Raw genomic sequence first — 15,109 nt, forward strand, 5'->3', positions numbered from 1 at the left:
TTTTTAACGTACAGGTATAGGTACTATAACAAGTGTATTATTATAATTCGAACGATGTGGACGTCTTGTCTATTCAACGTGACCCCAAATAACGGCTATAAATTGGTTAGTGACCTAGATTATCAGAATAAATATGTTGCATAAAGATTGGTTTGGTAGATGGACCGTGGACTATCATATAGTTCGAGCCGACAGCCGATATGCGAAAAATATTGTCCAATGGTCAATCAATTATGTTGTGGTTTTTTTTAAGGTGAAAAAAATCGACTATGAGGGACGGATGGTTCGTTTACCTTCGTGTCTGTGCAGATGACTTCCTTTTTACCGAAGATCAGGATTAACAATTTTCAGGTAAAATGTCACTCGGATGTTATAATTAACATTGCTTCAGTGTTTTTATTCAAAACACTATTGACATTGAAAAGTAAAAATCGATAAAATAGGTAAGTATCCCTCTGGGCACGTTTGGCACTCAGGATGCAGTGCCAACGGAAAAGTGCCATTTGACACCAGTGTCAGATGTGGACACTCGAGTGCCGGGCATTCTAGGTGATTTTTTTGACTGCATATGAGTGGTGAGTGATGACTTCACCAACTGCATTTTCTCCCTTTTTCTTTGAGGTTGAAAATTGTCAAAAATTTTTCAAAAAAAAAAAATTCGAAGAAGTTAATTTTAATTTATAAGTTTGTAGCATTCGGCCGCTACGTAAGAGCCAAATTTTTGTACAGAAAACTTTATGGGCTTTTTAAACACGATGGCCGTATTCATTAAATAAAAATAAAAATTATATTAGGAAGGTGAAACCTGCAAAAGGCACTTTAGCGACACCCTTCCATATAGTACTGTGAAAACTTGGACGGCTCAGGTCACTTTGATGAAGCTACAGGCTGTCCTAAAGGTCATGTAACACATAAAATTGATAAAATAGCCCGAAAATGCACTTTTTGACCCTGGAGAGGGATCAAATAGAGTCGGATGGTTGAAACCTACAAAATGCACTTCAGGTACATCCTCTCATTGCACTGTAAAATTTTGGACCCTCTAAGTCAATTTGGAGGGGCTGCAGGCTTTCCCAAACGTTGAAAACCACATAAAACAGTCCAAAAATCCACTTTTTTGACCCTGAAAAAAAGTCAAATGTGGTTGGAAAGTCGAAACCTGCAAAAGGCACTTCAGGGTCAGGCACATCATCCTATTGTACTGTAAGAATTTGGACTCTCTTGGTCAATTTAGAGGGGCTGCAGGCTGTCCTAATAAAATAAACGTTGAAAAACACGTATGTAAAATACGTAGTCCAAAAATCTACTTTTTTTACCCTGGAAAGCAGTCAAATGGGGTTGGAAGGTTTAAACCTGCAAAAAGCACTCAAGTGGCACCCTTCCAGTGTATGATGAAAATTTGAGCCCCCTAGGTGAATTTTAGGGGGAGGGGAGGGGGTCAATAATAGGGGTGAAATAAGATTTTTTCCATCTTAATTTTTAAATAGGTACCTACGCCGAATGTGCTGATTCTCAGAAAATTAATTGTCAGATTTTTGAAGTTTTAGGTGATTTTCAATAATGCATTTCGAGCATTTTTTTCAACTTTGAATGGATTTTTGAACAATTTTATGAAGATTTTTCATTTTTGAAATATTTTTTATGTATTTTGAAAATATTTTTGGAAAAGTTTCTTATTAGATATATACGAGTATGTACCTACTTAATTTACGTATTCACAGTGAAGATATCATTTTCACCATTTTTTATGTGAGTTGATGAATTTGTCGTTCAGATCATCTACAGGATGTCTAACAAAGTCTTGAAAACAAAATTCAGCGCTTTTCTGGGGCTTTTGTCGAATTATTTCAAAATTTCTGCAGAATCTTGAATCCATCCCACCTAAGAAACGCAACTTTCAGCAGTTGAATTTTTCCTCGGCTTCACTCCTGATCCATGTCATATAGTCCGGCATATGATAATAGGAGTAATTGCACCCCCCCCCCCCCGCCGATCCTCCGGGACAACTTTTTTCTTAAAGGGGACATCCTAAGGAACATTTTAAAGCAAACTTGCCAAAAAAAAAGTTGGCCTTACTTACAAAATGGCGGCCATTTTGATTGACAGGTCAGCCGAAATCGCAGATTTTGCGTTTTAACATAGGACTTGCACGAACTTTTTCAAACTTTACAAAGGTAGATCGAAAGATCATGCAAAAATTTATCACCTGTCAAATTTTCAAGTGCTAAAGTGCGTTTTTCGATTTTTGGTGAATTTTTGAAAATCGAATTTAGGCCAAAAATGAGGGAAAAAATCAAAATTTTACCAAATCGTCCAAGAAAGCTGAAATTTGGGATAAACCCTATTTTCGACATGCCAAATCGATTGGAAACGGTTTCAACCCGTTTTGAGCAGTTCTGGAGCCTCCAGCAGATTTTTGAAACTCGAAATTCCCACAAAATTCCATCAAATTGGAATTGTAAAGCTAAAATTTATTCTAAAAGCTAATTTCAATACGCTACGAAGTACCGCAGGTGAATTTCAAGTCGTTTTGGATCCTCCAGCGACTTTTTGAAAATTTCGTAAAGCCTCCAGCAGATTTTTGAAACGTGAAATTTCCCCAAAATATCATTAAACTAAGATGGAGAGTCGAAATTCATTCTGCAAACTAATTTCAATACGCTACGAAGTTGGCTGCTGATGAATTTCAAGTCGTTTTTGAGCCTCCAGCAACTTTTTGAAAGCTTGTATGACGTTTTTTTTAGAAAATTAAAATTTCCTAAAAGTAGCTGGAAGCTTAAAAACCATTTGAAACCACCATGTAGTCTGCGAAGTAAATTTCAGCTTGCCAACTTCATTTGATAAATTAATGTTGGGGAAATTTCAAGTTTCAAAAATCTACTGGAGGCTCCAGTAATTTTCAAAAAAGTCGCTGGATGCCCTAAAATGACTTGAACCCACCTGAAATCGCCTTCAGAGGTTGTTAAAATTGGAGTGTAGAGTGACTTTCAGATTTCTATCTCCATTTGATGAAATTTTGTAAAAATTTAATGTTTCAAAAATTTACTGGAGGCTCCAGTAATTTTCAAAAAAAGTCGCTGGAAGCCCTAAAATTACTTGAGCCCACCTGAAGTCGTCTTCAGAGGGTGTTAAAATTGGAGTGTAGAGTAAATTTCAGATTTCCATCTCCATTTGATAAAATTTTGTGAAAATTGTAAGTTTCAAAAATCTGCTGGAGGCTTTAGGAATTTTCAAAAAGTCGCTGGAGGATCCAAAACGACTTGAAATTCACCTGCAGTACTTCGTAGCGTATTGAAATTAGCTTTTAGAATAAATTTTAGCTTTACAATTCCAATTTGATGGAATTTTGTGGGAATTTCGAGTTTCAAAAATCTGCTGGAGGCTCCAGAACTGCTCAAAACGGGTTGAAACCGTTTCCAATCGATTTGGCATGTCGAAAATAGGGTTTATCCCAAATTTCAGCTTTCTTGGACGATTTGGTAAAATTTTGATTTTTTCCCTCATTTTTGGCCTAAATTCGATTTTCAAAAATTCACCAAAAATCGAAAAACGCACTTTAGCACTTGAAAATTTGACAGGTGATAAATTTTTGCATGATCTTTCGATCTACCTTTGTAAAGTTTGAAAAAGTTCGTGCAAGTCCTATGTTAAAACGCAAAATCTGCGATTTCGGCTGACCTGTCAATCAAAATGGCCGCCATTTTGTAAGTAAGGCCAACTTTTTTTTTGGCAAGTTTGCTTTAAAATGTTCCTTAGGATGTCCCCTTTAAGAAAAAAGTTGTCCCGGAGGATCGGCGGGGGGTGCAATTACTCCTATTATCATATGCCGGACTAATATTACTCCGGTAATTTTTATAAAAATTACTCTAATGTAGATTTTGTTCACTTTTTTGATTGCTTTTCATTTTTTGGAGGAGGAAGGATTTTTAAAAATTTCTTCGAGCCTTCTTTTATGGATAAAAGTAAATACATAACGTGATTCTTAGTCTTCTCCATCTCATTTATTTTTACAAATAGGCAACTATGAAAATGTCAAAATAATTTCGATGTTGCTTCGTTTGCAATAACGAGTGATAAACCAATTTTGACCCATGTACGTACAAGATGTCTCAAGATTCACGAAACTTATTTAAACACATCTTTTCCATTAGCTTTGGTAGTAAATTCAAAGCGTTTTTGCCTGCGTGAAGCGGAAATAAGAGATTTGTTCTGATACCGTTAAAAATACCTATAAGACATGTTTTTTCATATGGTTCATTAGACGAGCAAAAAATATATGCTTCGACTCAACTCCTGCAAGATGGTTAACCATACTTTACGTGACTGATGCAAAAAATATTCAAAAAAATGAATCAGTATATTTCGTTAGATAGATAGATAGAGGTATGTACTTGAAATTGCTACTCGATCTGCAATTTTTTATATCCCATAACGAGCGAATCGATTAAGCGAAGACAATAGAGAATCTTTGAAGATGGCCAACTACCAGGTAGTTTATAGTCCACGTTTTTTCTTCTCCCATCTCCCTGCTACGATATATGCATCCGATGCGAATTTTTCAAGGCCGATTAAAAGTAACAAACTATTGTTTAGTCAAACGATATAGGATTTTTTCAACGTATATAGAAAGGAGTAAGAAGAGACGAGAAAATGTTTGGTATGTAATGTACCTCTCCTCTATGATACTTACACCGCAGCACTTTGAAATCGTGCGAATGTTTTGTTTCTATGCTACTTATACCTACAGTAAAAATGTTTGGGAATTTTAGCTTGTAACACGATTATGAGAATTTGTTTGTTTTTTCTCGCTCTTTTTCATCGTGTGTAATGGCTTGAAGAAAAAATCGACTCGTATAAAAGTTCCTTATACGTGTATATTTTTTTCATTTTTTGCCACGTCGAAATTAACCGTGACTAGAAGTCAAAAAACGGAACAACAAGTGCTATAAGATGATCGTATTATGCAGGTAGCCAAGTACCAGGTACTTGTTAAAACGGCTAAGTTGATGGCTTTTATTCATTTAAAAAATTAACTTCATCAAGCGGAACGTCGATGAAGCAGAAGCACTATAGGGATAAAAAAAACAAGGGGGAAAAACGTTCTGATTTTGAATCGAATGACGTGCGATGATAACTTTTCATAGAAAAATTACGCAGTGAGTCATCCCTTATGATGTAAAGATCGGTTTTAGTATTCGTCTAATTTATAACATAGCACCGGAAAGAGAATATTGACTAAACTGGTTTTATGTACTTACGTTAGAGAAAATCGTGTTGGATGAGTTGTTGTTTGGAGGTCAGATTGTCAAAATCGGTCCGGAATCCGAGCGACGTGTTTGTAAAATGTGTCAAAAGTTATTGCGAATTGGTTCTTTACACGTGGTCTAGTATAACGTTGAGCCTTTTGGCTGCTGGTAAAAAAGGTCATAGAGAAAGTGGATGATTTTCTGTATCACGACCAATAAGAAATATTTGAAAATTTTCACCACATTTCATAAAGACCTTTCTTTTGAGTTGAAAAGTCACCGAGAAAAAATGTTCATTCCTGAGAGTCCCTGAAGGGAAGATTGAACTTAACTACGAGTATTTGATACTTCGTTAAAGTGAGACTAAGAATTTTTCAATTTTTTTCTCAATCAAGCCAAGAAACCCTTGAAAAAATTGAATCATGGGCAGATTCAAATGGTCTAACCTTCTCTGAGTCAAAAACCCACTGTATACTTTTCACCAAAAAAAATAAGATTCCTCCAGATCTCATCCTCAACTTCAAAGGACACTCTTTAGAATTCAAAACCACAACTAAATTTCTTGGCTTAACTTTTGATAGAAAACTAAATTGGACTCCTCATTTTCTAAAAGTAAAATCAGATATCATGAAACGCCTAAATCTGTTGAAAATAATCAAAAACACCAAGTATAAACCATCTCGCAAACTCCTACTTCACTTGTATAAATCTCTAATTCGCAGTAAAATTGAGTATGGAAGCCCATGTTTTGCAAATATCTCAAATAAAACTTCAAATATCCTAAAAACAATTCAAAATTCAGCCCTAAGGATCTGTTTAGGAGCCCTCTATTCCTCTCCAATAGATAGCCTATATTGTGAAGCAGCAGAATTACCCCCAGATTTCAGAAGAACTCTCATAACAAACAAATTCATCTCAAATGCATCCACCAACCCTTTCCATCCACTCCAAAACTCAATTAACCCACCCAACCCCCAACATTTTGATCATATAGAAGGACCCATTTCTAATTTCATCACAATGTTGAATGATCTTCAAATCAATCCCAAAACTCTCATCCAAAAACCAATATTATACCCCCCTTGGCTTCTAAAACCTCCTCAAGTCAACCTACAGCTTATTAACTACCCAAAAAATAGCCACTCTCCATTAGTAATAAAACAGAACTATCTTGAACTTTTATCAGAATACAAAAAATTCAATCTTTGCTTTACAGATGGATCAAAAATACCAACACTTCACACAGGATATGCATACTCTATAAATGATAGAATTTCAAATTTTAAAATCCATAACTGTTCTTCAATCTACACTGCCGAACTCACAGCTATTTTCCACTGTCTCTGTGACATACTCACTTATGAATCAGAAAATAAGTCCTTCTTAATTCAAAGTTATTCCCTCAGCTCACTAACTGCTATCCAAAATCTTTTTTCCGATCACCTTCTAATTCAAAATATTCATAAAACTCTATTTGACTTACAAAATTCAAACTTCTTCATACAGTTTATGTATGTACCCAGCCACGTTGGAATCTTAGGAAATGAAATTGTAGACATTAATGCAAAATCTGCCACCATCCTTTCTCCCCTTATATTTATCACAGCTGACGACCTCAAATCTATCTTCACCCAAAGCACACTTAAGAAATGGCAAAACTTTTGGTCCCTCCAAACCACAAACAAGCTCTTTCAACATAAAAAATTAGTCCATCCTTGGAAAAACCTCTCCCACTTAAACAGACTTGAAGAAATCATTATAACCAGACTGAGAATTGGCCACACAAAAATCACACATAATCACCTCTATGAAAAGGCCCCAAAACCCACATGTCAGTTCTGCCTCTCAGAACTTATATCTGTCCAACACTTACTATTTCAATGTCCCTCCTTACATCAGCACAGACTATCCCTACAAATAGATGAAAGATCCCTATTCATACCAGACGACCCTTCCGAAATTAAAAAATTCTTAGACCTAATTAAAAAACTTGACCTTACCAACTCGATTTAAATCTCATACGACGGGTGTAATAATCAAGTAATTACAAACACCCAAAAAAAAAAAAAAAAGAAAATTGAAATCAATTTTTATGTGTTGAAAACTAATTTTCATGAGTGATAATTATTTGTTCGTTCGACAAAAAATGATTGCAACTCTTGAGTAAGTTGCTTATTTACAGGAGCTTTTACTGAGGTTTTGAATTTTTTTGAGAAAATGGAGCAATAAGGTTTCAAAGCCAATTTTTCTCGCATTCGAAAACAAAATTTTCAAAATATTATTGAAAAATTAATCCTAAAAACTTCTTTTGAAAATGAGTCTATCGCAGTAGGCCCGACAGATATACATTTTTAAGTTTCAGCCTCACATTTTATGACTTTGGATCTATTCTAATTGGTCAAATAAAGTCAAATTCGAGGAACAGGGTTTTCTCAAAAATCATATTTGACCCTTGGAGTGGGGAGGGTCAAAGTTGAAAATTACAGAGCGATCATTTTGGAGGGACATATTATATTTTGGTTTCCAATGGATGAGAAGGGTCCAAAATCATACCATTGGTCATTACTGCCCCTGCGATGAACATACCCTAATTTAAGCTTCCTAGGTCATCCCCACCCCATTTAAATGAATTCAAAAAAGGAATCCATTCAAAATTGACAAATCACAGATCATATTTGGAAGTCAATTTACTTTTTGAAATAATTATTGATATCTTTTTTAGTACGAGTAAAGTTCAGTTTTTGATATTTTGAAAATTTTAAAAATGTAAAAAAGCTATTTTGAGAGATATTTTTGAAATTTTTCATGAAATACTTACTTGTAAAATTTTTGAGCAAAGTCAACCAATGTGAATAATTTTGTTCAATTTCAACTCCCACACCACGATAACTACCATTTTTTGCCCATTCTGGAGCCTAAATTTTTCATTTTTCTCCAGAAATTTCAAATTGCTGTGGAAGGGCCAAAAATTGACTTGAGATCCTATAACATTGTTCGGTACTTATTGGACATCCTTTCGACCGTTTTAAGTGATTACAGTGAAATTCCAAGAATGCCAGTTCAAAAGCGAATTTTTGGCCAAATTTGTAAACTCCGAAAAAGTTGAAAAATCAATTTTTCTGCCTAAGACGAGCAGTCGTTGATGTGGGGAAGTTGAATTGAAAAAATTATTCACATATTGGTCCATTTTTGAGCCATTCCGGAGCCTTCGGCAATTTTCCAATTTCCTCCAGAAATTTCAAATTGCTGTGGAAGGGTCAAAACTTGACTTGGGAATGTTTAATTTTGGTCGGTACTTATTGGACTCCCTCTCGACCATTTGAAGTGATTACAGTGAAATTCCAAGAGTGCCAGTTCAGAAGTTGAATTTTTGACCAAATTTTTAAACTCCAAAAAAAGTGAAAAAAATAAATTTTTCGGTCCACTGCAGTTGATGATGTGGGGAAGTTGAATTGAAAAAATTATTCACATATTGGTCCATTTTGCTCCCAAAATTCATATTTCTTTTAAAAATTTTAAATCGCCCTTTAAATCATCATTTTTAAAATTTTTCAAATAGTCTAAAATCCTCAAAAAGTTCAAAAATGAACGTTAGGACCTGAAATTTTAGTTACATGAGGATTGAGGATTTAAGACGTGCTCACTTTTAATACAGCTTGGTTTCTTTCAAATCGGAGGGTGCCAGTTTGAAAAGTTCCCCAGTTAGAAATAAATCACAGAATAAAAATTCGAAAATCTAAAAATGGAAAAAAATGACCAACTTAACAGACCATAATTTTTTTAATCAAAAATATTTCAATTTTTGATTTTGTATGGACAAAATGAAAAATACATCAAAGTAAAGTGCCAAAATGATCACCTAGACTATTTTTTCTTGGGAATTGACACCCTTGACCAAAATTTGGCACTCGACCTCAATCAAAGAAAAAACTATATAATTTTCCTGGTCATAAAATTATAGAGGTTCAAACATTCTCGAACTCATTTCCATTTTTTCAATTTTTTTTTTCATACAAGAAAATAAACCACACTTTCACAGAATTATCCAAAGCAAAAAAAAATTTTTCAACTAGATACAAAACCCAGACAGCCTGAAATAATTGAAAAAAAATCAATTGGATGACTAGAGTTTGGAACTCTGCAGGTGATTTTTGGTTATTTCATTTCTATGTACAAGGTTCGTCCTGACTGCAATTTCATTTTCCTCAGGTAAAAAAAAAACCTCAGCCAAGGGTCTGTATCTGCAATTGATAAATTCAAGAATACTAATCATGAATATGTTGATATTTTTCAGCAATATCGTCACATATCCATATCGAAGCAAAATATTCAAAATAATTATCTACAACCAGGTACCAACAAAGTACAAACTGAAGGCAATTAACCCAGTTTGAAAAAAACATCCAAAAACAGGTCATTAAATACGTATCGTCCATCGTCGCCAGTAAATAACATTCGCACCTTTAAAATACACACGAAGGCGAAGGGTGAAGGGAAGGGAACAAGAAGATCGGAACCAAACATGCGAATAAAGAACTGGAGGAGCTTTTATTTATTTGTCCATCTGGATCCATCTTACCATTATACCTATGTAGGTATAAAAATAACAGGTTCTCGTTCAGACGCCACTGGCAAGTGGCAAGTGACCACTTTCATGCTTCCTTTACATTTCTGTTTCAATAAAAAAGGCGCACTTTCTTTTGTTATAAGTATTTATCTTTTTGTTGGTTCGTCTATCTAGTATCCATGAATGTATTTGTCTATATGTGTTTTTCAGAAGGTAACACCAATATTGATAAGATGTGGATATTTTGACTTCGCAGTTCATCGCAGACAGGGCCTGAAGGGGTACTCAAATAAACACTATCGTATACTAAGTTTTTTTTGGCCATTACTCAAAACGAGTTCATTTTTTTGGCTTCGTCGTAATATTTTTTCTATTTCTTGGTCTCATTTTTTACGCAGCTTTGCTCGTTACTCGTATATCAGGTGGAAATAAACACTTAGTTATCACTTCTCACTCTCCATAATAAGGCACATTTCATAGAGAATTATTCGACCTTCTACTTCTATACGCACATTTCTTCTTCATTCTCGTTCCTCATCATCATATAACTCGAGGAAAATGAATCAATAATACTCCAAGTACTCAGTTTTCTCATTAATTTCCGCATCATCGAGATGATCGTATTCCAACAATTAAGTGTATTTTTACGACTTTTCACCTCAATGGTCTCATATAAGTTAAATGATGAATGACGTAACTAATTACGAAAAACCATCGCCGAATTGGGAAATTTTAAAAATTCCAAGATTTCAAACGTTGGATTTTTGACTCTAGAGAATAAAAAAAAATATAAATAATTCCGCACAAACACACTATAGGTACGTTGCTTAACTATATACATTTCCAAGGTCTGCGGAGATCGTGTTTTCAACCTTTTAATTAAGAGTTTCCAATCAGTAAACGATTACCTACTTGTCTTATCTATATTTAAGACATCAAGGTGAGTTATTATACAAATTATACATATCGGAACTGGTTTCCTAAGACAAAGAAATGGAAATTATTTCACCGTAAATTAATCGACAGTTCGACTGAGACTGGAACAAGTGAATTTCAGATTGAAATGTACAGGGTGCCCAGAAATATCGTCAACCCCTAAAAAAATTTACTGCTAAATGTTTCGGTTGGTCACAGTGAATGATAATAATGATAGCACATGATTGGTTGTTGGACTGGAGAGATAACATTCCACCAATCATATGCATCTATTTCACATTGCCAACCTATATTTTTAATGAAAAACTTTCTTCGGGGTTCACGATATTTCTGGGCACCCTGTACCTACTTTAGACCTTTGGCAACACTGGCATGGCACTTGTCGTTGTCGGTTGATGAATGATAATTTTGAATTTTGATTTCAGCTCACACGTGTAAATGAAAATTTAACGACCGAAGTTATTTACAGCTGTGAGGGATTAGATTTCATGTTTTTATCATCATAAAGACATTATATTTCAGTTATGGAAGGTGGTTAAAGATGTAAAACCGTTGCACAGATGTTCTGATAATGCATCGAGTTGATTTGACTTGAGGCGAAATATCTCCAAAGGTATTCATAGCATACTTAATATCATCATTTTTACGTAGTAAAACGTGAGAAAAACTTACCCAAAATCACAATCCATGTACAGATATACGTCGAATACTGTTCCAAAAACAATCAGGACTGGGTAATTGTTCAAAAGCAAACAAATGTGGCTAAATAACTACACCAAAACTAAACGATTTTATCAAAAGTAACTCGACAACTGAACACTGGAGAGTTTAGAAATTCGAACGAAAGTTAATTTAAGATTATTCCTGGGTAAAATCTTATTAAAAAATACACTATTTCGCGCTATTTTTCAGTACTTTATCAACGTAAAACACAAAAAACAACGACACTTTCGAACACAAGACGTAAACTATCCCTCGAGTTCAACTCACTGTTGACAGTTGACATGACGAAGAATGTAAACGAAAGAATGCACGCGAAGCCGGTTTTTTGTGTAGAAGCAGTGTGACCATTTCAGGAATAATAAACGAAATAAACTTGCGAACGTCATTTATCTCTGATTTTCTTCGAAGTTGTATGATTCATTGGTATTTTTTGTAATTAAAAATAATTTTCGGTATTATTAAATTGTTCTAGAGATTTATCTCGAATCGAATTCCGTTAATTTACCATATTTCACGTTAGATGCTTTCGTCAGAGCTTAATAATAATAACGTACTTGAAAAAAATAACTTACTAAAGTCAAAGTGTAAGCTCACTTTACGTCTATCTAGAATGAAAGAATTGCGTTCCATTTTTCATTTTGCATTTTTCATTTTACACAGGGATTGTACTCATATTTTTCTCAAAAAAAGTTACTTTATTAACTGAAAAAGCAGGAAAAAGAAACGAAACCAAAAAGAAACCAAAAAAATTTCAATGTAAAAAAAAGTGGCAACCAAAAAACTTGCAATGCATACAAAACATTACATTTTTTATTTTAGATTACAAAAAAAAAAAAAAAAAACATAACGACAAATTTCGATAGCAATGTTTTCAAAAGAAAAAAACACACAGAAAAAAACCATCAAAATTCGAATAAAAATCATTTTCGAAAAAAAACAGCAAAAGCTCAAAACAGATAATTATCAACATTTCTAAAGTAAAATGCAAAAAGAAAGCATTAAAAAAATATTGGATTCCGGAAAAAAAAATCAAAAATGTGTTAAACTACTGAAAAAATTGCAAAATTGAAAGAAGAGGGGGAAGTCTACCGAAACAAGGAGGAACGAAATTTTATCTTTTATTCAAAATCATTTCAAAAAATCAAACGTAAAAATACCAATTGTAAAATAGCAGAAATGATGACATGAGCGAGGATTTGATGAAAAAAAAAAATTAATTCGGGTGTTGAGAAATAATAAACAGTAATTTGTAATAAAAAAATTCCATAAATAGGAAGAATTATTTTAGAACCGGAAACGTATTAAAACCAACAGGAAAGGGAGACGGTCGAGGGGGGGGGGAGATTGCAATCCAAATTTGGAAAAAAAGTGATTTGTGAAAATCATTTAAAAAATTTGAATACCAAAAAATGTACCTTGCTTCAAAAATAAAAAAAGGACCCCATCAAAACTGTCGAAAATTGACACGATTAAAAAAAAAAAAAAATGGAAAAAAGGCGACAAAATTATTGAAATTGAGAGAAAATGACCAAAACACATCCAAAACAGGAAGCAGACCAAATATCAAGATCTGGAGAGAAAAAAAGATAGGTAGTCAAAAAATAATGTTGAAAAACCTCTTTGCGATCTTCTTCTAATAAATCAAAATCATAAGTCCCTAAGAATAAAACTCGAGAGCAAAATTCAAAATGAACCAAAAAACCAGATTTTTGTAGAACTTGAAAAAATTGAAAAAAATCGCGAGGATTCCAGAATAAAAATTCGATTAGAAGTAGAAAAACTCGACCGAAAAAATTAAGGTAAAAAGCATTAAAATTTAAAAAAAAAAACAAGAATTGAAAAAAAACTCACGAAATTTCACGATAAAATTGCGAAAACTTCACAAAAATTTAAACTAAAAAGAAAACACGAAAATTCGGAGAAAATCGTCGAAAAATTGGAAAATCGAATCTATGAGAATTCAAAAGAATGAAACTTGAAAAAAAATCAAGAAATCCTCAAAAAAAATCAAAATAAAACCATCAAGCCTCAAAGCACAAAAAACTCGAAAAAAAACATCTGTAAGCAGAAAAATTCCGCAAAAATTTAAGCGGAAAAAATCACTAAAATTTGGAGCTAAATTAAGAGAAAATTTCATTAAAAAATCTCAAAAATTCAAAAAAAAAAAGGTTTCGCCGAAATTAATAACAAAAATTTAGACAGAAACACGAATCAATAAAATTCAAAACAACGAAAATTATGAAAATAGAAAACTCTCGAAAATTCAGTTCAGCAAAAAACATTAAGAATTCTGAACAGAGAACTCACGAGAATAAAAATTAGGTATAAATTTTAAAATAAATAAAAAAAAAATTGAGAAAAATCATCAAAAAATTTCTAGCAAAACTCAAGAGGATTCAACAGAGAAAAATAATTCGAACTTCAAACTAGAAAAAAAAATTGTTGAAAGAGAGAGGAAATCCGGAGAACCTTCCCTCATAACTGGAAGTGAAGAGGGAAAGAGAGAGAAGGATCAACGAACGAAAGATATCCAGATGCAGAAAAATCCACCACAAAAGGTGAAAATGAAAAAAAAACAAAGTCATCAAATCTTGAACAAGCCTTCCCCCTTCTCGAAAAAAAGATCAAAATTTAAAAGAAATCATGATTTTTAGAAGAAGAAAAATCACAATTCAACAAAAATGTGAGCAAAAAAATCACTTGTTTTTTAAAGCGCAAAACTCAAAAAAAACTGTCAAATTAAAAAAAAATTTCATTCAAAATTTAGGCAAAAAAATGACCACAACTTAGAACAAAACTATACACATAGAATCGTAAAAATTCAAAGTTAAAAAATTCTGTCAAAACTGGAGAAACTTCGCCAAAATTTGAAAAGAGAAAAAAAAATGGAAATTCCGAGAAAATCATCGAAAAACTTGAAAAAAGAGAACTCTAGAAAATTCAAAGTGATAAAATTGGGCAAAAATTCAGGCGAAAAAAATCATCAAAATTGAGAGCAAAATCATTGAAAACTCATTTCGAAAAAAAAATCACCACCAACATTCAAGATGTAAAAATCAATCAAAACATGAGAAAATCCACTAAAAATCAACGAGAAATTGAAATTCAAAAATAATAATACCTGTCGAAATTAGAAAACTCCTAAGTATTGTACATTTCAAAAGAAAAATCATCAAAACTGAAATAATAAAACTTGTAACGATAAAAAAGCAGTGATGCCATTCAAATAAAAGCAATCTTTTTTTTTTTTGAAAAATTTAGAAAAAAAAGGAAATTTGTGAAAAAACTCGAAAAAAGGAACTTATAAGTAGTAACCAACATTCTTAAAAAGTGACCAAAATTTACTATTAGTAACTTTAGTAACTTGGTTACTTAAAAAGTAATCGAGTACAATCCTTGTTAACAAAAATACCAAGATTTTTTCCTCTTAAAACTTTCCTCCACTCCTCAATAGAAGTCAGAAACTAGGAAAAATTTCCATTAAAAACGTCTAATTAGTTTCATCTATCACTATCACTATCACTATCACCCAAGCGAGCGATAGGAGAACGTAGCCTACTACGAAACACAATAATTACTCAACAGACAACAGCAGACTGAGCAGACGTAGAGATAAATAAAATAAACCAGAAACAAA

The 15,109-nt window shown here is 33.1% G+C and overlaps 1 protein-coding gene across 2 annotated transcripts in view; it reads right to left on the reverse strand.

Annotated features, from left to right (window-relative positions):
• LOC135842467 (uncharacterized) overlaps positions 1-11,764 on the reverse strand; it is a 91,516-nt gene extending 79,752 nt beyond the window's left edge. The window contains exon 1 of one of the 2 annotated variants that reach the window (XM_065359941.1): positions 11,422-11,764. The gene's annotated coding sequence lies outside the window, so the exon portion shown is untranslated. The remainder of the gene's footprint in view (positions 1-11,421) is intronic. The other variant, XM_065359943.1, reaches the window with a different exon arrangement.
• Positions 11,765-15,109: the final 3,345 nt, after the last annotated feature.

This window comes from Planococcus citri, chromosome 4 (assembly GCF_950023065.1).
Source record: "Planococcus citri chromosome 4, ihPlaCitr1.1, whole genome shotgun sequence".
Lineage (NCBI taxonomy): Eukaryota > Metazoa > Arthropoda > Insecta > Hemiptera > Pseudococcidae > Planococcus > Planococcus citri.